Source organism: Antechinus flavipes, chromosome 3 (assembly GCF_016432865.1).
Source record: "Antechinus flavipes isolate AdamAnt ecotype Samford, QLD, Australia chromosome 3, AdamAnt_v2, whole genome shotgun sequence".
NCBI lineage: Eukaryota > Metazoa > Chordata > Mammalia > Dasyuromorphia > Dasyuridae > Antechinus > Antechinus flavipes.
The window spans coordinates 266,312,769-266,336,716 of NC_067400.1; the positions used below are offsets into that span (position 1 = coordinate 266,312,769).

At 35.1% G+C, this 23,948-nt stretch overlaps 1 protein-coding gene across 1 annotated transcript in view; it reads right to left on the reverse strand.

Moving 5' to 3' along the window:
- Window positions 1–23,948, reverse strand: part of PRRG1 (proline rich and Gla domain 1) — a 126,139-nt gene that overhangs the window by 15,799 nt on the left and 86,392 nt on the right. The window lies entirely within an intron of this gene.

Below are 23,948 nucleotides of genomic sequence, written 5' to 3' on the forward strand. Positions count from 1 at the left end.
AATTCAATTCAATAAACATTTATTAGAGCACCTAACTAAAATAAGGTATTACTGGGGATATAAAAACAAAAAGAAAAATAAATTTCTCCTTCAGGGAGCTTATAATGCGCCCATTATCCTCTGAAATACAGCATGTATAAACAATAACAGTAGAGAAATTACATATAAATTAACAGGGATGGTGAGAGCATTGCAACTGAGGGAGAGAGGAGATCAAGATAAACTCCCTGTAAGATAACAGAAGTAAGGATTAGACTTCCGATGCAGAAAGCCTAGGTTCAAGACTTGTCTCTAATTCATAATATCAGGGTGACCATGAGTAAAAGTCATATAAACCTTCAATGCTTCAGCTAAAATGAAATTGCAGACTACCGTTGTGAAGATTAAGCAGAGATGGATGATAACCATTTCTCAGAAGAAAAATTTAATTTACAGTGCTAATATTTTCTCCAATTTTTTCTTAAATCTAGAAAATCCACAAAAGAAAAAAATGGACAATGTTTACATTTTTTCTCATTTTTTCCCTTTTTGATTTGATTTTTCTTGTGCATCAAGATAATTGTATAAATATGCATTCATATATTGGATATAACATTTTTTTACCATGTTTAACATAAAAAAAGAAAAAAACAACAACAAAATAAAAACAAAAACAAGTTCCTATTTTCTAGTGTTTGCCAATTCAAGAAATAAACTCTCACTGAAAATTTAACAGTCACCTTCCTAATCAGCAGGGGTCCAAGTTTCAGAAATCCAAAATGCTGAGTAAGGAAACAGCACAAAAAGGCAATCAACAGAAAGAAAGGTAAGGAAGTCAATTTTACTCATGGGAATTAAAAATTAAAAACAAACAAATAAACAAACAAAAAAACAAGTGGAAAGAGTTGCACTTGTGGTTCACTGGAAAGTAATACCAAAAACCCGTTTGGTTTTGTTCTGGATGAAGCAAAACCAGGTATAGGTCAGAGAAGAAAGAGGGAGCCCGAACTTGGGGAATGGTGCTGTTGATTCATGCTAGGACTAAACACCTGGAGGCCAGCTGATAGTCAAAAGTCTCTGCAGAAGGGAAACTGGCTTTTAGCATAGTAGTCAAGTGACCAGGAATATGTCTCGGAGGAGGTTCTTTCATTTGGGCCAGAAAGTTTGCCGAGTTCTTTACACTGATAAATAACATATCTGCAAGAGTAGAGGGAGTTTTTGCAACCAACAGTTTGCAACCCACACCAAGTTTGGGGACCTCCTTTCTTCCATTCCTCCCTCAAATGGTCATAAAACAAACTATGTTGTTCTACATTATACACACACACACACATATACATTTATTTATATATATATATATATATATATATATATATATATACACACACACACACACACACTGTGTTGTGTTATTATACATGCCCAAGAATATTTACATTTTTGATGTAATATCATAAAATTCATTATAAAAGAATCATTTGATTATTAATTAAATGCCTAGGAATTTTGTGATGTTCTTTAGCTCCTATTTCTACCATGTGGCTAAATCATCTTGCATTACAAATTTAAATATGCAAAAATCAGCAGGGAAGAGGAAGAACATTTTCTGGCATAATTTCAAAATCCCCAAGCAAATAAATGAATATAAACACAACCTGAGCACTCAGGATTTACAAAAATGATGTTCAACTTCTGCTGTTTGAGCCCCAACAGAGTATATCTAACACCCAATCTTCCAACATCTGCCAATTTCTCATCACAGAGAGAAGTCTGAGAGCTCAGGGGTAGTCTCTCACCACTTAGGCTGCTGTGTGTATACCCTATACTGACAAATATAACATATGCCCTACCAATATGATACTAAAGTGAGAAATTCAACTGGAACAAGCTAAGGTACCACAAAAAATATTCTTGTTGAATGCAAATGTCTTTTCAGACCATGGCACTTGTCATGTTAATTTAACTTACTTGGTAATAAACACCTCAAACACTTAAAAGGGGCAATGATTGCTTTTCTTGGCTTTCCACTGCAGCATTATGTAGGCTGTTCTGAGAAAATGATTTCTTTCTTAATTTTAAAGTATAGGTTCATCTTACTTTAACTATGCATAAGAAGCATTATTTTAGAGATTAAATAGGCTATCATTTACCAGATACAGAAGTCTCCAGTTTGTAAACATAATTATATCTTGTAGAGTTAATCTTTAGAAATAATTAGAAATAAATGCAACAATTCATATGAACAGAATTTTATTCTGTGAGAGCAGGTTTAAAATGAATTATAATAATGCAAAGATGAAACTGACTTATTTCTTCAGGTCAAGAATAATGCTATAATATTTTGATAGATATATGATTTCAAAGAACCACAAAATTTGAGGGATAGAAGGGACTTAGATAGAAGCGGTCATGCATTAGATCCAGAAAATAACATCATAATGACACATTTGACAAGTGATCATCCAACCTCTTCTTGAACACTTGAAAGGAAGGGAGACCTACCATCTCCTGCTGAGCCCAGGACATTTCTGGATAAGTCTCCAAGTCAGGAAGTTTGTCCAGGGTAAAATTAAAATTAGCCTGAGCAATTTCCACCCATTGTTTCTGATTCTGCTCCCTGTGGCCAAAGAGAACAAAATCTAATTCCTCCTCCAGCCCTTTAAATACGTGTTAACAGTTATCACATCTCAATATCTTCTTAGACTAACTAACCACGCCTATTTCTTACAAAAGTGACTCTCCAGTGATGTAAATTCAAGGTTCTTTATATCCTGGGCCTTCTTTAAACATAATCCAATTTACTAATATCCTCCCTAAATAGTGGTGCTCAAAACTAAACAATACTGTAGATGAGTTGGGATGAGAGCAGAATACAAAACAGTCACCCAGTTCCTAGAAACTATGCATTTCTTATTGCAGCCCAACACTGCATTAATATTTCTTAATGGAAGCCACATCATACTACTGGCTCATTTTGATTCTGTAGGGCTTTAAAACTCTCAGATCTTTTTTTAAAACAACCACTGCCTAATCATGTGTCCCCCATTTGGTACAAGTGAAATCAGGGTTTTTTTGGGCATCCATTTTTAAATTTACTTTTATCCCTACTGAATTATCTTATAAGATTTGGTCCAAAGTTGAATTCTAACTGTCCTCCAATGTATCACTTCCAACTTTGTGCCATGTGCAAACCTGAAAAGCATGCTATCAATTTTATTCAAAGCATTGATAGAAACATCACAGGGCCCAAGACTGATAACAGAACCTGAGGACACTTCATTGGAGACATCCACTCCAGCCATACTGACCAGGAATCATTCGTTACACATAGAAGAAGGCAGCTTTTCTGAATCTGGTCAGTTCTGAATTTATCTAAGTGTATTTCTATCTTTTCTATAGTCTCTTCATGTTCTCTATAAAAATAGCAGAGATTCTCTACCAAAACCTTTGCTAAAATCTAGGTAAGTGGTATCAACAGCATTCCATTCATCTATAAACTGGTAGCAATGTGGTGCAATGAATAGAGCAATCTGCCAAGAGTCAGGAAGAGCTACTACTTAAACTCTAGTTTCAGGTTTCCTTATTTATAAAATGGGGGCGATAAAAGCACCTACCTCAAAGAGTCATTGTAAGGAACAAATCAATTATCTGTAAAGACCTTAACATAGTACCTTACTTATAACAGGAGCTGTAAAAAGGCTAACTATTATTATTATCAGTTTAGTAATCTTGTCCAAAAAAAAGAAATTATTTTTCTTGACATGACTTCTCTCAAAACAAATGGCATTTAAATAGGAGAAATTAGTATGAAATAAGGAACTGCCTGGCCATCATATACACTGGGCTATCTCCCTTCCCTGCTTATCCTGTCACCAGTGGCAGAAGGAACAGACTGGAAATGTTTTTAGTCAAGGCAACTTATGCTCCTTGAATCATTTCTCCACTGGAAATCCTTTGTCTCCAAAGCTGCCCCTGCTGATATCACATACAAAACTTCTGATGTCATCTGCTGGGCTAAATTCTCCAGGATTGGAAAATCCTGGTTCCATTTTCTCTTTCTTTCCCCCATACTTTGTCTGTCTCTCTCAACAAGCATTTATTAAATGCTTACCATGTGCCAGGCCCATTGTTAAATGCTAAGTTACAAAATAAAAAGCAATGAAAAAAATATCAGCCTCTACCTTTAAGGAACTCACATTCTAATGGGAGGAGTCAATATACAAATGTTTAACTATGGACAAATATAACATAGATAGCAAAATACAGGGAATTTTCAGAGGGTAGACACTAAACAGCAAAGGGATCAAGGAAGGTGAGATTCCAGCTGAAATTTAAAGGAAGTCAGAATTTAAAGACAGAAGGGGTAAACATTCCAGGTATTGGGAGGATGGCCAGTGGAAACCTTGACTGACTAAGGAGATGGAATATTTTGTGGGAGATAAAGCAAGGAGGCCCATGTTACTATACTACAAAGTGGGAGTGAGGGTAGGGGAATAAAGTGAATAAAGTGAGAAGACTGGGAAGAAAACAATTATCATATCATTGTGTATTCAAAGAACAGAAAATGACTCTCCAATGTAAATCTCCAAAACAAACAGCTTGCTTTTAAAAAAGCATAATAAATTTAAACTTTGGCTTTCATAGATATCCTGTTGTCTGTATCTCCCTCTGAATTTTTATTCTCTCCTTCTCTTGTATTTAAAAATCATTTTAAAGTGCTCCAATGACCCTTTCCACAGTTGTTCTGATAACTTTACCTCTCAAATTTAATAAATAAATAAATAAAAGCACTTTTCATATGACACACAAATGAAATCAATCCGAGCAAATGCACAAATTGAGGCCATGTCTAAAAAAGTATAACTCATTTTGCACCTCCCATCTGTCACCTTTCTATCTTCATTGGGTATGATCTATCCTTGATGACTCCATACTCGCTTTCTATTACCACTACTGCCAACTATTTCTTTAATGATTTCTTATAGAATCTTCTTAGGAATGAAACTCAGAATAACTGGTTTGCAGTGTGCAAAGTGTTCTTTTCCCTTTATGAAAAATCAAGACAAGATGATCAGTCATGAAAGATTCAGCTGCTCTGATCAAGACAATGATCGAAGACTACTCCAAAGGACTCATAAAGAAACATGCTTTTCACCTCTGGAGAGAATTGATGAACTGAACTCTCAGTGCTTTTAATTTTTTTTTTTTTTTTTGCAATATAAGCTAACATAAAATGTTTTATATGACCTCACGTGGATAACTGATATCTTATTGCTTGCTTTCTCAAGTGGAAAAGGTACAGGAAGGAGAGAATTTGGAACTGAATTTTTTGGAGAGAATTTTTTTTAAATGAATGTTAAAAATTAAATTAAAAAGAAAAGAAAAATAAAGAAAATATTGCATCTCTCTAACTTTATGGCAACCTCTCTTATTTTACATGATCTTTCAAATCTCTTTGGCAGGGGCTCAGCAATCACATCTGCCTATTTTTTCAAGATCTGAGGACCTAATTCATTAGGGCTATGTTGCACTGATCAAAGGAAACTAAGTAATGTCTTACTATCTCCTTGACTGAGTAACAATTCCTTTTAAGTCATTTCTATTCTGTTTTCCTTGTCATGGAAAATGAAGCAAAAACAAAAAAAAATTGAAGCTCTACTTTCTCACAATTGTCAATTATGATCCTCTCATGTATCCCATGAAATGATCCTATACTCTTTTCTCCCAAAATATCCTAAAGCCAAAACGACAACAAAGAACCCAAAGACTCTTTTTAAAAATGTCTTTAAGTTTCCTTCAGAAGACTCAGTTTATTCTGAGTTTTGGTTCTTTTTAAATTCCTTATTAGAATTGTTTTCCTTTATGTTTGTAGAAGTAAATAATTTTTACGAACTTCCCATGTCCCATGAACTGACTTCCCATTAATATTTTAATTCATAAAATCCTACTAATCTTTCCTCTAAATAATTCTGAAATCTACTTGCCCCTTATCTAGGGTGCATGTCAGACTATGCCAAGATTTCTAATCCTCTGTTCTAACTACAAGTAAACAATCATATTACTCTAGGGTTTCTATCATTTATACCTCATTAACTCTTTTTCTGGCTCAGAGCTGAGAATCCATTCCAGAACAGAATTTCCCCATGATTTCTCTTCTTTTGAGGATGATATTATGATTCTGGCAAGTTAATAAATTTTTACTTTTGTTAGAGAGAGAGCTCTGGAAAACTGTATGGATATCTGGATAACTGAAATCCTTATCTAGTTCCTCTTTCTGTCCACATAATCTGTAATCTACTCAAGTAAAAAATAATCCTGTTTTTCCCTCCCTTGCCTTTACCCAAATACTCTCCATCACCACTTTATAGTTCCTGATTTTCCTCACCTGAATGCATATATTATTTTAATATTCAATAATATTCCACTCTATTTTACCCATCCTAAAACTTTGAAGTAACTAACCATAATCTAAGCTGGTGATTATTTCTAATACATATCTAATATCCAAGCTACACAGGGAATTGATGCAAACATATAAAAATAAGAATGGTTACTTCCATGCACCAATAGCTAAGTAAACAAATGATATGTAAAAATAGCTTTCAAAAGAAGAAATACATGTTACCTATAATTGTAAATGTTCCAAATCAATAAATAACAATTAAAATGATAGTAACATTTGTTGGATCCTTGTACCCCTATCATTTAGATGGGAACAATGGATAGAATATTGAGCCTGGCACCAGAAAGATCCAAGTTTAAATCTAGCCTCAGACAAATTTCATCAATATTAAAATGAACATAATGATGACACCTACCTTTCAGGATTGTTGGGAGGACCAAATGAGATAATCTATGTGAAGTACGTAGCACAGTAGCTGGCACATAATAGATACTCAATAAATTTTATTTATTTATTTATTTATTTACAAAAAGCCCCTTTACAGAAAGCCATCCCAATTAACAAAGAATTGTTCTTGTAGTGTTTAACATTTTTGTCAAAGATGTGCACACAAGTATTGAAGACAAAATTACTAAATTTTCTAATAATAATAATTGTTATCAGAGCTGATATTTATAGAGTTAAGTAGTGCAGTAGATAGAATGATGGGGCCTGGAGTCAGGAAGATTCATCAACTTGAGTTAGAATCTGAACTCAGACACTTTTATTTGCTGTGTTACCCTGTCACTTAACCCTGTTTACCTCAGTTTCCTCATCTGTAAAATGAGCTGGAGAAGGAAATGGCAAACCATTTTAGTATCTCTGCCAAGAAATGGGGTCATGAAGAATCAGACATAATTGAAACAAATGAATAAACAAAAAAACAAACCTGCTGAAATCAGGCCTGGTACTCCATTCATTATACCACCTACACCAAAATTTCTTAAACTGGCTTAACTGAATTGAGAGTTGTGAAATTATGATTTGCTATCAGTAAATCTTTGATTTGTATACCTATTTTGTATACCTATATACCTGGGGTCGCACAAAAATTTCTTGGGCAAAAGGAAACTGCAACTAGAAAGAGTTTAAGAAGCTGTGACTAGATGATACAACACTTATGCATATGGTTAATTTGATGATGGAGTAAAAATACAAGAAGATCTGGACAGGCTGAAAAACTGAGTTAAATCAAGTAAGACAAAATGTAATAAGGATAAATGTCTAGTCTTACACTTGGGGTAAAAAAAATCAACAGCACAAAAACAAAATACTTGGGATAATGTAGATACAAGTTCAACTGAATAAAATCACTGAAAAACAAAACAAACAAAAACAAAAAAAAAAAAAACTGAAAGCTTAATGAGTCAACAGAGTGATATGGAAGCCAAAAGTTAATGTGACCATAAGCGACATTGAGGGAGGCCAGTGTCCAGGACTAAGGAGGTGAAGTTTCACTGTTTTCTCTTTTGACCAGATACATTTAAATATTGTGTTCTGTTCTGTTCTATTCTCATAGAATACTGGAAAACTAGAAAACATTGAGGGAAAAGTCATGATAATAGAAGTTCATGACATATGAAAATGATTTGAACAAAGTATATTTTAGTTGGAATTACAGATGAATATAAATGAACTATTATCATTCCAAAGTAAATCCTCTAGCAACCTTAAATGATACTGATTAGCAAAAAGAAATCTGATTTCTATATAAAAACTTAAGGACTAGACTTTGTGAACATTGAAGTAACATTTTCATTCTATCACATGCAAATCAGCAAAGGATATTTTACAATATGTTATGAGGATTCTAATAAATAATTTGTGAGATGTGCAAAAATATACATCCTCCTAGAGATATCTTTGCTGAGATGCCCTTACATCCTAATAAGAAATTCTGACCAATTTTGAAAAAAGTATCTATGCATTTTAAAACTAGATTTTGCTTTGGAAGTTTCCCGAGTCCTTAATTTTAAAAAAGTTTTATTTGAATATGAAAGTCCATCTTGCAGAATATAAGAGCATGTACAGAGGGGATCAGACTTGTACCACTGGGTTCCAGAGAGTAAAACTAGAAACACAGGGTAGAGGTTGAAAAGAGAAATTTACACTTCATGCAAAGAAAATGAGAGCTGACCCCAAGTAGATTTGAGTTTTCCTTCCTTATCATAGGTCTTCAACTGAAGATTAGATGACCACTTCTCAGGTAGCTCTATTCACAGAAGAATTTTGTTTGGGTAAGGATTAGACTAAAGGTTCATTCCAATTTCAATTCTATGATAATCTGCAGTTGGGGGAGGACTAGGTAACAAACATAGAACACACACATACACCCACCCACCATTGTTTTTCAGTTGATATGGATACCAACAATTGATGCACATTCGTTATTATGTGGAAAAGTTTAAAGAATTGCTCAAGCAATGAATATTTCAACCTCAAAGCTATTTAAAAACCAAGGAGTAAGAAAAATTCCAATACGCATTCTCCTTCCCTGGACTTGTTTTCAGTGTCCCTCTCACACACATTCAGTTATTAAACAGGCATAAATCACCCACCAGCTTGAGTTCAAGATTGTCTAAAGTTTAGTTAAGTTTCAAAATTTAACTAGCATTGGATAATTAAGCACCATCAACCCTAACATTTGCATTAAGTGGAAACAAAGTTTGTTAGTGGAAAATCACGATATAGGAGCCCAAATACAGACTGTTAAGCAATAAGAAGTTTTAGGTATTTCTACATATTCTAATTATATAGGCCACAAGTCAGAAGAGCCCAAAACTTTAACTCTTAAGAAAGGAGTGGTGTGTGTCTAATATAAAATGTTACCTCTCTATGTGGAGACAGACAACTCCAATTAACACATCTTTAGAGTACAAAGTTTTGTTATTTAAAATAACAATTCGTTTATATAGCACTTTAAGATTTGCCTAACATTTAAAACCAAACCTTACATAAATATTATTATTTCCACTTAAAAATTAGGAAACTGAGATATAGAGAGGGTTCAGGGAGGTGCTGATAGTTATCTAGCTAAGTGTCAGAGTTGGGACTCAGGATTCCTGACATTTAGTTCAGTATTTTTACGCAACATCATGTTTTAAATGACCTTCATAAATCATAGAGAGAGATATGTTGAAATATGACATATGGCATAAAAGCACTGTGTTTGTGAACATCCTGGAGACTCAAAAATAAAATCAGTGTACAACTGAGCACAGAATTATATGTTAATAGAAGCATGCAATTTCAACTCTACCTCTCTCCATCTTCTCAACTACATACAATGGAATGGATGAGTTGAGCTTTTAGTTCTTACACTATGATTCCAGACTTCAGTATACTTATGATTTCATCAATGTGAGTTCTTCCCTTAAAGCACAAATAGCAATCCCTCCATCTATATGGGATTTATATGGGATATATCCCTCCATCTTGTGGGATTTTTATCCAAATGCTCCCATAAAATCACAGTATCACTGAATTTAAGGGATCTCAGCAGTCACCTGGTCCAACTCATAAACAAAAGAAATCCCCATTATTAAAATATCCAAAAAGGGAATGAAAAGCTTCTTTCTCAAGATTTTCAAAAAGGGGAATCAACCCACCACCTTTCTAGGTCTGCTTTATGTTAAGACATCTCAATTTTTAGTAGAAAAAAAAATTTAACATCAAATCCAAATTGGCATGTCTATGATTCTGCCCACAAGTCAAATGAACTACAGTTCTCTCTTCTACTTTAGGAGGGTTTGGGCTAGAGGATCCCCATGATGTGGAAAATCAACATTTTGTCCTCCCTCTATACCAGAGAAGAAAGAAGTCTAAAGTTTTTCTTTTTCTTTTATGTTTACAATACCTTATTGTAAAATTTGGTTAAATATTTGGTCATAAACTCTATGTCACTGTTTGGTCTTTGTGTGTCATATGCACCTTCCATAAAACTCCCCTTAAATTCCCACTTTCCCACACTGACCTGTGATAGGGAAAGTTGTGATGTGGAAGAGATAATTGTAATCGAATTCCTCCTCCATGTGACAGTCCTTCAAATTCTTGAAAATAGCTACTACATCCATGTAGAGAATACTGAAATCTTCTCATACAAAGAAGTTCTATCATGACAAAAATCCTAATTTTCCATCTTTAATTTGTAGTAGAGGATACCCATAGACATTGAAGAAAATGCTAGCAGAATGTTAAGTTCTAATAGATCCTATCCAAACCGGAAAGACTCTGAAAACAATCCTAAGCACAGATAGTTACCTAGCATCTCCCAAAAGAATTTGTGAACACTCATCAGGTCCACTTGCCCCTCAATCCTTTACAATCTTGTTTTTGACCTTATCTCTAAACCTAAACTGTTTTCTCCCAAAATAACAACCTCTTTTTTCCCAGTTCTAATTCTTCTCAATCTATCGACTGCATTTGACACTGTTGACCATATTTTCCTCTTGAAAATTATTTTCTTCCTGATACTACTCTGTACTATCGTGACCATTCTTTCTCAGGCTTCTTTGCTGGATCAGCATTTATTTCAGGCTGCCAACATGGATGCTCCCAAAGGCTTTTTTCTAAACTTTCTTCTTTTCTCCCCGTGATTCATCAGCTTTCATGATGTTGTCACATCTATGAAGATGATGTCAAAACCTTTATATTTGACAGAAATCTTTCTTTTGGCTCTGGCTGTGCATAACAAATTGCCAATTAGACATTTAAAATGGAATGTGTTAGATATGTCTCAGATTAAACACATCCAAAGCAGGCCACATCTTTCTATCCAAGCCCAAATACTTGTGTTTCTGTTAAAAGTCTCATCAATCTTCCAGTTCCCCAAAATTTGTAATCCGAATAATAATTATTCTCAATTCTCCTACCCCTCTCTCTGCTCTCCATATGTCCGATGAAATTTGAGATATTTTTGCTGTGTCTAGCATAAGAATGAGAAAGTAACAAAAAACAAAAACCACCAAATAGCCTTTATACACAAATAATCTTTTTTTCAAAGTTGCCATTTAGAAATGAGTATATTAAATATTCAGTAGAATATCTAACCCAAAATTAAACCTATGTCACCAAAATCATTATAGCTAATGGCTAGAATTTATATAGTGCTATAAGATTTGTAAAGTACTTTATAAATATTACCCCTTTTATTCTCATTACCACCCCAAGATATAGGTACTGTTCATATTCCCATTTTACAGATGGGGAAACTGAGGCAAGTAGAAATTAAATGGCTTGCATAACCAGTAAGGGTCGTGTTAGTTTTGAACATAAATCTTCCTGCCTCTAGATCTGGAGCTCTAGTCATAATGCTGGTACATCATAGAAAATAAAAACTTAGTTTAATAATGATAACTAAAGTGTCCTGAGGCTTTAGAACATTTGTGTTGGGACAGTTTTTGTAGATATTTTCTAACAAACAGCAGAAAATAAGAGATAATTATACATTCCCAATCTCTTCCAAAGTCATGTTGCTCCATTTAAAATGAAAACTTAAGCTTCCCACTCCTCATTGCAGTCTGCAAGTGTAGTTTTATTCATAAAGAAAACTTTAAGACCAAAGATACTATAGTCAAAGAAATGTTAAACTAAAAGCACTCTGTTCTAAAAATAAACAATCTTGGGGACTCATTAATAAGCAGTGAATAAAATAAACAGTGAATAATAAATACTCCCATCTTCCCTGAGAAGATAAACATTACATATAATAAACATTACAATCTTATAATTCCTATTTAACATTACTAAATGAGCTACAACAGAGGCCAAAAGTTTGTATTTTATTTATTCCTCAAACTATTATAGCTACATTTAAAGCAGAAATGTGCTCTCTTGAGATGTAAGCCAGTTTTTGAGACTTCCCTTTTGCTTTTTCATCCTAGACTTCAGTGTTTTTCTTTATATTCACAGAGAAGCTTCACTGATTTAAAATGGCTAGAGAAAAATTCCAAGCTCTCTTGATCTTTAGAAGGCTAGAAGTTAAACAGTAATTTGTGGAAGTTAAATTCACCTCCACATTTCTGAATTTGTGGTTTTAACTAATTCCAAAAGCTTAATGATTCTTGGTTAAGAGTTCAGCTTCACTTTTAGAAGCTTCTGCCTATAAATAGAAAGCATATTTCTTAAGGGAAAGGGAGGAAGAATCTATATAGCATGACACTATATGTTTGGCATTGTACAAATGTTATCTCATCTGATCTTCCCAACAAGTCTGGGAGGTAGGTACCATTCTTCCCATTTTTGCAGCTGAAGAACCTGAGGCACACATAAGTTAAATGACTGTCACAGGGTCACACAACTAGGAAATATCTGAAGCCATTTTTGAACTCGCTTCCTTCTTGACTTTAAGCTCAGTACTTTCTCCACTAGAGGTCCCTAGTTGCTTCTTCCTTAACAGGAGCAAGAGTTTTCTAAAACAAAACCGTATTATCTATTGGATTCTAAATCAAGGGAATGAATAATGAACAATTTTATTGAGATTTTAAAAGAAAATTCCATAAAGGGAAATGTAATTTTGGATCATAACAGATATGAAATACTATTTACTGAAGAACCTCCAGTTTTAAAATGTTTTTTACCTGAGCCTTGAATCCTGAGTCTGTTTCTTGGAATTCTTTTGATTCCTACTTACTGAATACTTTGAATGCTGTTCTTTTTAGAGTCTGGAACTTAATTCCTATCCAAATTACCTGGATTTTTTCTAGCCTAAGAAACAGATCCTTTCTCAGTTTCCTTATCTTATCCTAGTTCAAAATTTTATCAAGTCTTATTTCATCAATCAGGTTTTTCCAGTGGGGAATTTGGGTGAAAGATCAGGGCATTTAGCATCAGAGTTCTACTACTCAAGTTTGTTTAGTTTCAATATATAAATAATAGGTCCTCATGAGTGCCAATTACAAGAGATCATTAGTAGTACCAGTTGGCTAACCATTTACCAGTTCTCCAAGAGACAAACCTGATCAAGAAAACTATGATATTCAAAGGGTTAATAGTACTACCTTTTATAATAAGGGTTAATCTTATTGTCTATTAGAATAATGGTATATAAGGGTTAATCTTATTCCTATTATACTCTAGGTAAGGACTGATGCAATTTTCCTTCCATAGCAGAGAAGTATTTTACCCTGATCTACAGCTAATAATAGTCCACCTGAGAAAGATAAGAAAACTAGACCAAAGAGGGTACTGCTGTCCAAATTACTAAAATCCCTCTGAATACGTTACCACACATTTTAAACTGGATGTCCTATAGGCACGAAAAAACACCAAAATAGAACATATGATCTTTTTCCCCCAATTCACCTGTTTCCCTAATTTCCATCTTAGGGTTGAGAATACCACTATCTACCCAAGTCCTCAACCTTCATGTCTTCTTCAATTTCTCTTTTTAAAAAATTAATTTCTTTAATTACAAAAGTATTTACGGCTCCCACATCTCACCCTCCAACTGAACAAAAAAAAAGAGAGAAGGAAGGCTCTTCTAACAAATATGCACCATGATCAAACAAATAATTTATTCCCATATTGATGGTATTTGAAACAAATCTCGTTCTGCACATTAAGTCCCTCATCTCTCTGTATCTTCATCATGGCATCATGGTTTGTCATGACATTGATGAGGATGCTTAAAACTTCCAAACTTGATTTTTTTTTAAACAATATTACTGTTTAGATTATTATCATGATTCTGCACCTGTCTTCTAGAAATTTTTATTAAAACAGAAGGGAAGAGTGCTTATGCTGGTAACTTTCTTTCAAAGTGAGAATGGAATCAAAACAGTATGCTCCCAACTACCTCTGAAAATTGACTATATTGACAAGGTTTTTTTTTGCATTTAAGTGAGCCTTAGTATTCTTGGTGAAATCTCACAATGACATCCAAAGATGCCAGCTTTCAAATAAGAGATGAAAGAGAAAGGGCATGGCACATAGAAAAGGGATGATGAAGCAGGAGGATAGCAAGGAAAGGGTGCAGGACGATTTTAGAACTTTTTTGTATGAATAAACTGGATACAAGAATGTATATTTTCAATGAATGGCATATATCTGCATTATACTACTCCAGTATTTTTTAATATTGGGGGAAAAGGAACAAGCATTTGAAAAGCTGATATTGTTGTTCAGTCATATCTAACTCTTAGTGATCCCCTTTGGGTCACTGCAGTGGTTAGCCATTTACTTTTCTAACTCATTTTACAGATGAGAAAACTGATGCAAACTAGATAAAATCACTTACCAAAATCACATAATTGGCAAGTGTCTGAGGCCAGATTTCAACTCAGGAAAATGAGTCTGCTTGATTCCCAGCCTGGCACTCTATCCACTGTACCACATACATGTCCTCAGTACTGGGCTAAGAACTTTACAAATATCATTAGATCCTCACAATGCTGTGGGACAAGTGTTATTATTATCTCCACTTTATAGATCATGAAACTGAGGCAAACAGAAGTTAAATGACTAGTTCAACATCACAAAGCTAATAAGTGTTGGAGGCCAGATTTGGACTTAAGATATTTATGACTCCAGACCCAAAGTTCTTGATATCCACTATGTCATTCCATCTGGCCCATACTACTAATGTTAATAGTAACAACACCCTGCACCAAACTGTAGACAATGGAATTACTGGGAAGTGGAACTTTGTGGGATTGTAATTTGATTTTTATCAACAATAAATCCTGGTAAAAATGCTTATTTTACTAAGTTGATAATCCATTATATCCCCCCCCACCCCTTCCCCCAAATGACCACAGTGGTGGTCAGTTTTACTTGGCTATGTAGTATTGGGACCAGCTTTATGGAGGTAATGAAAGGATCCTTCTCAATCTCCTTTATCAATTGCATTATTTCTATTTCCCTATCTTGGAGATTAAAGAACTGGATATTATACCCTTAAATACAAATTATAAACTGGCTGTTCCACATCATTTGCTGACCTTTATTCAAACAGCTGATGTTTTTAACATTGCCATGAGAAGTCAGTCTGTACTTCTCAAATCCAGATGTAGCAGGAAATATGTCAGAAGGATATTTTATATTGAATTGTTTCTGGCCAACAAATTCCTTCTCACTATAACTCTCAGACCAACAACAATGGAAGACAAGTTTGGCTCAACACTGCTGATCAACCACATTGATGAAAAGCTCAATAAAGGGAGGCAATGACTGTGCAGAAGATTGTGGACTAGCTTAAGGATCTGTGACAAGTCCAATACACTCTATTTGATCCTCCCTTTAAAACTATATTCATATGCATCATAAATGAAGGAGGTAAGAGGATGATAAAACTGAAGGAACTGGAAAATAATAGTTGCTTTCAACAACTGCCATGTACTTATGAGCTTTGTATCGTCTAACTTCAGGTTTTCTTTCCAAATAATTGCACAGGAATATGCCCCCAAAGGAAATTGTGTCCTAAAAGTCCATTACTAAGAACAAGGAACATGAGCCAACCATTGTGAAAAGGCCTTTCTCTTCAAAACTTAATTAGCTCACTGTCAATGCTGGGGAATTACCTATGCATATATTTCTAAATAAAAAGCTATAATTTTTTTTAAAAACTTAATTAGCTCAGTGATATAATAAATAATCTACTCTTTAGCTAAAGACCAGAATATAAGTCCTGGGCTAACATTGGACCTAAAGCTCCTGTAGAAGGCATCATGGATATAGTTGGACTTGAACTCAAGAAGACCTTAAGTTTGATTCCAAATTTAGATACTAGATATGTGATGTTAGGCAAGTCACAGAGTTTCTTCATCAATAAAATGGAGATAATAACAACACCTGTCATAAATAGCTTTGCAAACCTTGAAATGCTATATAGATGCTATCATTATAGAGAGACAGATCATCTGGTATGAAATACAGATCTCCACAAAGACTCAAGAACTGCATGCAAAGGCAGGACCAAAACCCACCCATAAATAGCAGGCAGAAAGAACTATCACACATGGGGTGATGTGATTGGTTCCTATTATTTATAGGACAATACATATTTACAACTCTGTCTAGGGTCCCTAGTGTTGTTCTCTGGGCAGCAGTCAGGATGGATTTGTAATAGTGCCGAGCCTAACTCAATGTATCCCATTACTTTTCCCTTTGGTTCACTCTCTGCAAAGGCCTGCAAGAGGAGGACAATGGCTTCTACAAGTGATTTTTCAGAATCGAGAGTAGGAGAAGGAACTGTACAGTTATTAATTTTTACATGTATTGACCTCCTTTTAAAAGACTTTCCTCACAGCGCTCAAGAAAAGTTTCATATTATTTAGGACTTTTGGTTCTATATTACACCCATCCAGAAGAGAAATTCCTCTTCCCTAGGGACTTTCCTTCAGTGTCCTCCTATCCAGAGGCTGCAAGCTCTTCACACTTTTCTGGTGATCCAAGAAGAATGAAGTAGAGAAGTCCTTGAAAATAGTCTTGGACCAATGCTTCTTCAAGGACCATTTGGACCTCTTCGTCTCTTATTCAGAATGAGAAAATACATCATTCTTGAAAAAACAAAAAGGAGATTGTAGAAGCCTATTTAGCTACCTCCATTTAAAAACTACTCTTTGTTTTTGGTTTTTTGTTCCTGGAAAGCAATACCCTAATTCTACTTCCTCTTTTTCTAAAGTAATACGCTTCTGTGCCAAGGAAGATGCTGACCAGCCAAGAAAAGCCAGCCTACTGTAAGTGAATCCTATATAACCCTTAAGCTTATATCCTCCCTCAATATCTATATTTAATAGTAGTATTCCTCAATGGAGATGCTAAAGAAAAATCAGTTATAGTAACCTCTCATAAAAGGAATTTTTTTCCCATTTGCTAACGTCTCTAACATACTTTGATTCCATAAAGATCAAGAATCACAAGGTTTTGCAAGGATGAATATTAAAAACTATCTATGCATGTGCTTTGAAAATAAAAAGATTTTAAAAACAGTTAAAAAAAGAAAGAAAGGGGGGACTTCCGGTTAAGATGGCGGAGAGGAGGCTCACAGCTGCATAAGCTCCACGCTTTCTCTCACTATTCATTTCATTACAAGCCTCTGAATCAATGCTTGACTGAAAAAAACCCACATATAGTTACCAAGAGAAGCCATCCTTGAGATCCGCCAAAAAAGGTCTGTCTTTACTGGAGGGCTGGGACGGTTTTAGATCGGGCGCAGGCTGAGGGCAGCGGCAGTGAGAGCACGGGAGCAGACTGGAGAGGGGGTGGGGAGTGATCGCAGCCGTCTCTGCGGGGAGAGCTCCGCTACTGGACTAGATACTTTGCTCCGGCAGCAAGTCAGCAGCCCAGCAGAGAAGCTAAAAACACCGGGGCTGAAGAATACAACCCCAAACAGCTGGAGTCTCTCGGGACCTGGCCACCTCCCCTTCCCCCCCACAGTGACTCAGCACGCTCTGGGATCTCAGAGCGCAGGCGCACACAGTCCTGCTAGTGCCTCACTGCTGCCCCCTGCAGTCTGGAGAGGAAGCTCGGTAACACACCCAGCCCCTCCCCCAAAGAAAGACTCTAGTTTTTTCTGTTTTTCTTTGGTAGTTTGTCTCTGATTATTAGACAGAATGAGCAAGAAGCTGAAGAGGACTTTAACCCTTGACAGCTTCTATACAGATAGAGAGCAGACTCTAAATCCTGAGGAGACTAAAAACAGACAGTCCCCAGGTGAATCCCCAAAGGAGGAGATCATCTGTTCCTCAGCACAGATGAACCTCATAGAAGTGATTAAAAAGGCTCTCACAAGGGAGCTAGAAGAAAAATGGGGAAAGCAGAGTGAGGCTTGGCAAAAGGAGAGGGAAGCTTGGGAAAAGGAGAGGGAGGCTTGGCAAAAGAGCCTGGAGAAAGTTAAAGAGAGAGTGGATAAAGAAGTAAAATCCTTGAAAAATAGGATTAGTGAACTGGAAACAGAAAACAGCTCTCTAAAAAACAAAATTGGCGAAATGGAAAAAAATTCCACAGAACAAAAGAACTCAATTGGACAATTAGAAAAAGACTTTAAAAAAGTGAGTGAAGAAAATACTTCACTAAAAATCAGAATTGAACAAGTGGAATTGAATGACTCGAGGAGACAAGAAGAATCAGTCAAGCAAATCCAAAAAAATCAAACAATGGAGAAAAATGTGAAATACCTTCTGGGGAAGACAACAGACCTGGAAAACAGATCCAGGAGAGACAATCTGAGAATCATTGGACTTCCAGAAAAACATGATGAAAAAAAGAGCCTGGACACTATTTTCCAGGAAATTATCAAAGAGAACTGCCCAGAAGTCACAGGAACAGAGGAAAAAATAAACATTGAAAGGATTCATCGATCACCCACTGAAAGGGATCCTAAAATCAAAACACCAAGGAATATAGTGGCCAAATGCCAGAACCCTCAGATGAAGGAAAAAATATTGCAAGCGGCTAGAAAAACCCAATTCAAGTATCAAGGAGCCACAATAAGGATCACCCAGGATCTGGCAGCATCCACATTAAAAGATCGAAGGGCCTGGAATATGATATTCCGAAAGGCTAAGGAACTTGGTATGCAACCAAAAATAACTTACCCAGCGAGAATGAGCATCTTTTTCCAGGGAAGAAGATGGACATTCAACGAAGTAAGCGAATTTCATCTATTTCTGATGAAAAAACCAGAACTTAACAAAAAGTTTGATCTACAAATATAGAACTCAAGAGAAATCTAAAAAGGTAAAGATTAATCTTGGGAACTATATTTTGACTATATAGATGTATAAAGAATACATGTATACCTTGTTCTAGAAATTGATGTGGAAAAGACATTGTATCAGAAAAAGGGTAAAGTGGGGGTAGTACATCTCATGAAGAGGCATAGGAAACCTATTATATCTGAGAGAAAGAATGGAGGGGGATGAATATAGTGGGTATCTTACTGCCTTCAGAATTGGCTTTAAGTGAAAAATCTTAAGACATATTCAATCTATGGTGAAACTTCTCCCACCTCATTGAAAAATGAGAAGGGAAAAGTGAAAAGGGAAGGAATAAGCTAAGCGGAAGGGAATACGGGAACTGGGAGGGAAAGGGGTAAGATAGGGGGAGGAACTCTAAGGCGGGGAGAGGGATACTAAAAAGGGAGGGCTGTGAGAAGCAAGTGGTGCTCACAAGCTTAATACTGGGAAGGGGGAGGAAAGGGGAAAGAAGGGAAAAAAGCATAAACCGGGGTTAACAAGATGGCAAGTAATACAGAATTGGTCATTCTAACCATAAACGTGAACGGGGTAAACTCCCCCATAAAGAGGAAGCGGTTAGCAGAATGGATTAAAAGCCAGAATCCTACAATATGTTGTTTACAGGAAACACACCTGAAGCGGGGAGATACATGCAGGTTAAAGGTAAAAGGTTGGAGCAAAATCTACTATGCTTCAGGTGAAGTCAAAAAAGCAGGGGTAGCCATCCTGATCTCAGATCAAGCTAAAGCAAAAATTGATCTAATTAAAAGAGATAAGGAAGGGCACTATATCTTGCTAAAGGGTAGCATGGATATTGAAGCACTATCTATATTAAACATATATGCACCAAGTGGGGTAGCATCTAAATTCTTAAAAGAGAAACTAAGAGAGCTGCAAGAAGAAATAGACAGTAAAACTATAATAGTGGGAGATCTTAACCTTGCACTCTCAGAATTAGATAAATCAAACCACAAAATAAATAAGAAAGAAGTCAAAGAGGTAAACAGAATACTAGAAAAGTTAGATATGATAGATCTCTGGAGAAAATGTAATGGAGACAGAAAGGAATACACTTTCTTTTCAGCAGTTCATGGAACCTATACAAAAATTGACCATATATTAGGACATAAAAACCTCAAACTCAAATGCAGTAAGGCAGAAATAGTAAATGCATCCTTTTCAGACCACGATGCAATGAAAATTACATTCAACAAAAAACCAGGGGGAAGTAGACCAAAAAATAATTGGAAACTAAATAATCTCATACTAAAGAATGATTGGGTGAAACAGCAAATCATAGACATAATTAATAACTTCACCCAAGAAAACGATAATAATGAGACATCATACCAAAATGTATGGGATGCAGCCAAAGCGGTAATAAGGGGAAATTTCATATCTCTAGAGGCCTATTTGTATAAAATAGAGAAAGAGAAGGTCAATGAATTGGGTTTGCAACTAAAAATGCTAGAAAAGGAACAAATTAAAAACCCCAGTCAAACACTAAACTTGAAATTCTAAAAATAAAAGGAGAGATCAATAAAATTGAAAGTAAAAATACTATTGAATTGATTAATAAAACTAAGAGTTGGTTCTATGAAAAAACCAACAAAATAGACAAACCCTTAGTAAATCTGATTAAAAAAAGGAAAGAGGAAAATCAAATTGTTAGTCTTAAAAATGAAAAGGGAGAGCTCGCCACTAATGAAGAGGAAATTAGAGCAATAATTAGGAGTTACTTTGCCCAACTTTATGCCAATAAATTCGACAACTTAAATGAAATAGAAAAATACCTCCAAAAATATAGCTTGCCCAAACTAACAGAGGAAGAAGTAAATATCCTAAACAGTCCCATCTCAGAAAAAGAAATAGAACAAACTATCAATCAACTCCCTAAGAAAAAATCCCCAGGACCAGATGGATTTACATGTGAATTCTACCAAACATTTAAAGAACAATTAATTCCAATGTTATATAAACTATTTGAAAAAATAGGGATTGAAGGAGTCCTACCAAACTCCTTTTATGACACAGACATGGTACTGAAAAGTGACACAGACAGGTAGGCTGAAAACAGAGAAAGAAAATTATAGACCAATCTCCCTAATGAATATTGATGCTAAAATCTTAAATAAAATATTAGCAAAAAGATTACAGAAAATTGTCACCAGGATAATACACTATGACCAAGTAGGATTTATACCAGGAATGCAGGGCTGGTTCAATATTAGGAAAACTATTAGCATAATTGACTATATCAATAACCAAACAAACAAAAACCATATGATCATCTCAATAGATGCAGAAAAAGCATTTGATAAAATCCAACATCCATTCCTAATAAAAACACTTGAGAGCATAGGAATAAATGGACTTTTCCTTAAAATAGTCAGGAGCATATATTTAAAACCATCAGTAAGCATCATATGCAATGGGGAAAAACTGGAACCTTCCCAGTAAGATCTGGAGTGAAGCAAGGTTGCCCACTATCACCATTATTATTTAATATCGTATTAGAAACACTAGCCTCGGCAATAAGAGTCGAGAAAGATATTAAAGGAATTAGAGTAGGCAATGAGGAAACCAAACTATCACTCTTTGCAGATGATATGATGGTATACCTAGAGAACCCCAGAGATTCTACTAAAAAGCTATTGGAAATAATTCATAATTTTAGCAAAGTAGCTGGCTACAAAATAAATCCCCATAAATCCTCAGCATTTTTATACATCACCAACAAAACCCAACAGCAAGAGATACAAAGAGAAATTCCATTCAGAATAACTGTTGATACCATAAAATATTTGGGAATCTATCTACCAAAGGAAAGTCAGGAATTATATGAGCAAAATTATAAAAAAGTCTCCACACAAATAAAGTCAGACTTAAACAATTGGAAAAATATTAAGTGCTCTTGGATCGGCCGAGCGAACATAATAAAGATGACAATACTCCCTAAACTAATCTATTTATTTAGTGCTATACCAATCAGACTTCCAAGAAAATATTTTATTGATCTAGAAAAAATAACAACAAAATTCATATGGAACAATAAAAAGTCGAGAATCTCAAGGGAATTAATGAAAAAAAAAAAATCAAATGAAGGTGGCCTAGCTGTACCTGATCTAAAATTATATTATAAAGCAGCAGTCACCAAAACCATTTGGTATTGGCTAAGAAATAGATTAGTGGATCAGTGGAAAAGGCTAGGTTCACAAGACAGAATAGTCAACTATAGCAATCTAGTGTTTGACAAACCCAAAGCCCCTAACTTCTGGGAAAAGAATTCATTATTTGATAAAAACTGCTGGGATAATTGGAAATTAGTATGGCAGAAATTAGGCATGGACCCACACTTAACACCATATACCAAGATAAGATCAAAATGGGTCCATGACCTAGGCATAAAGAACGAGATTATAAATAAATTAGAGGAACATAGAATAGTTTATCTCTCAGACTTGTGGAGGAGAAAGAAATTTGTGACCAAAGATGAACTAGAGACCATTACTGATCACAAAATAGAAAATTTTGATTACATCAAATTAAAAAGCCTTTGTACAAATAAAACTAATGCAAACAAGATTAGAAGGGAAGCAACAAACTGGGAAAACATTTTCACAGTTAAAGGTTCTGATAAAGGCCTCATTTCCAAAATATATAGAGAACTGACTCAAATTTATAAAAAATCAAGCCATTCTCCAATTGATAAATGGTCAAAGGATATGAACAGACAATTTTCAGAGGATGAAATTGAAACTATTACCACTCATATGAAAGAGTGTTCCAAATCATTATTGATCAGAGAAATGCAAATTAAGACAACTCTGAGATACCACTACACACCTGTCAGATTGGCTAAGATGACAGGAAAAAATAATGATGAATGTTGGAGGGGATGCGGGAAAACTGGGACACTAATGCATTGTTGGTGGAGTTGTGAACGAATCCAACCATTCTGGAGAGCAATCTGGAATTATGCCCAAAAAATTATCAAATTGTGCATACCCTTTGATCCAGCAGTGTTTCTATTGGGCTTATATCCCAAAGAAATACTAAAGAAGGGAAAGGGACCTGTATGTGCCAAAATGTTTGTAGCAGCCCTGTTTGTAGTGGCTAGAAACTGGAAAATGAATGGATGCCCATCAATTGGAGAATGGCTGGGTAAATTGTGGTATATGAATGTTATGGAATATTATTGTTCTGTAAGAAATGACCAGCAGGATGAATACAGAGAGGACTGGCGAGACTTACATGAACTGATGCTAAGTGAAATGAGCAGAACCAGGAGATCATTATACACTTCGACAACGATATTGTATGAGGACATATTTTGATGGAAGTGGATTTCTTTGACAAAGAGACCTGAGTTTCAATTGATAAATGACGGACAAAAGCAGCTACACCCAAAGAAAGAACACTGGGAAACGAATGTGAACTATCTGCATTTTTGTTTTTCTTCCTGGGTTATTTATATCTTCTGAATCCAATTCTCCCTATGCAACAAGAGAACTGTTCAGTTCTACAAACATATATTGTATCTAGGATATACTGCAACATATCCAACATATAAAGGACTGCTTGCCATCTAGGGGAGGGGGCGGAGGGAGGGAGGGAGGGAAAAAAAAAATTGGAACAGAAATGAGTGTCAATATAAAGTAATTATTAAATAAAAATTAAATTTAAAAAAATATATAAAATAAAATGAAAAAAATGAAAAAAAAAAAAGAAAGAAAGAAAAAGACTAGGAATCACTTCTGAAAGAAGCAGAGGCCCTCAGCTTAACTAGATATCTTTTAATAAAACTGATCAATCTTATTTTTATAAAACACAGAAAGTTTTACTATATA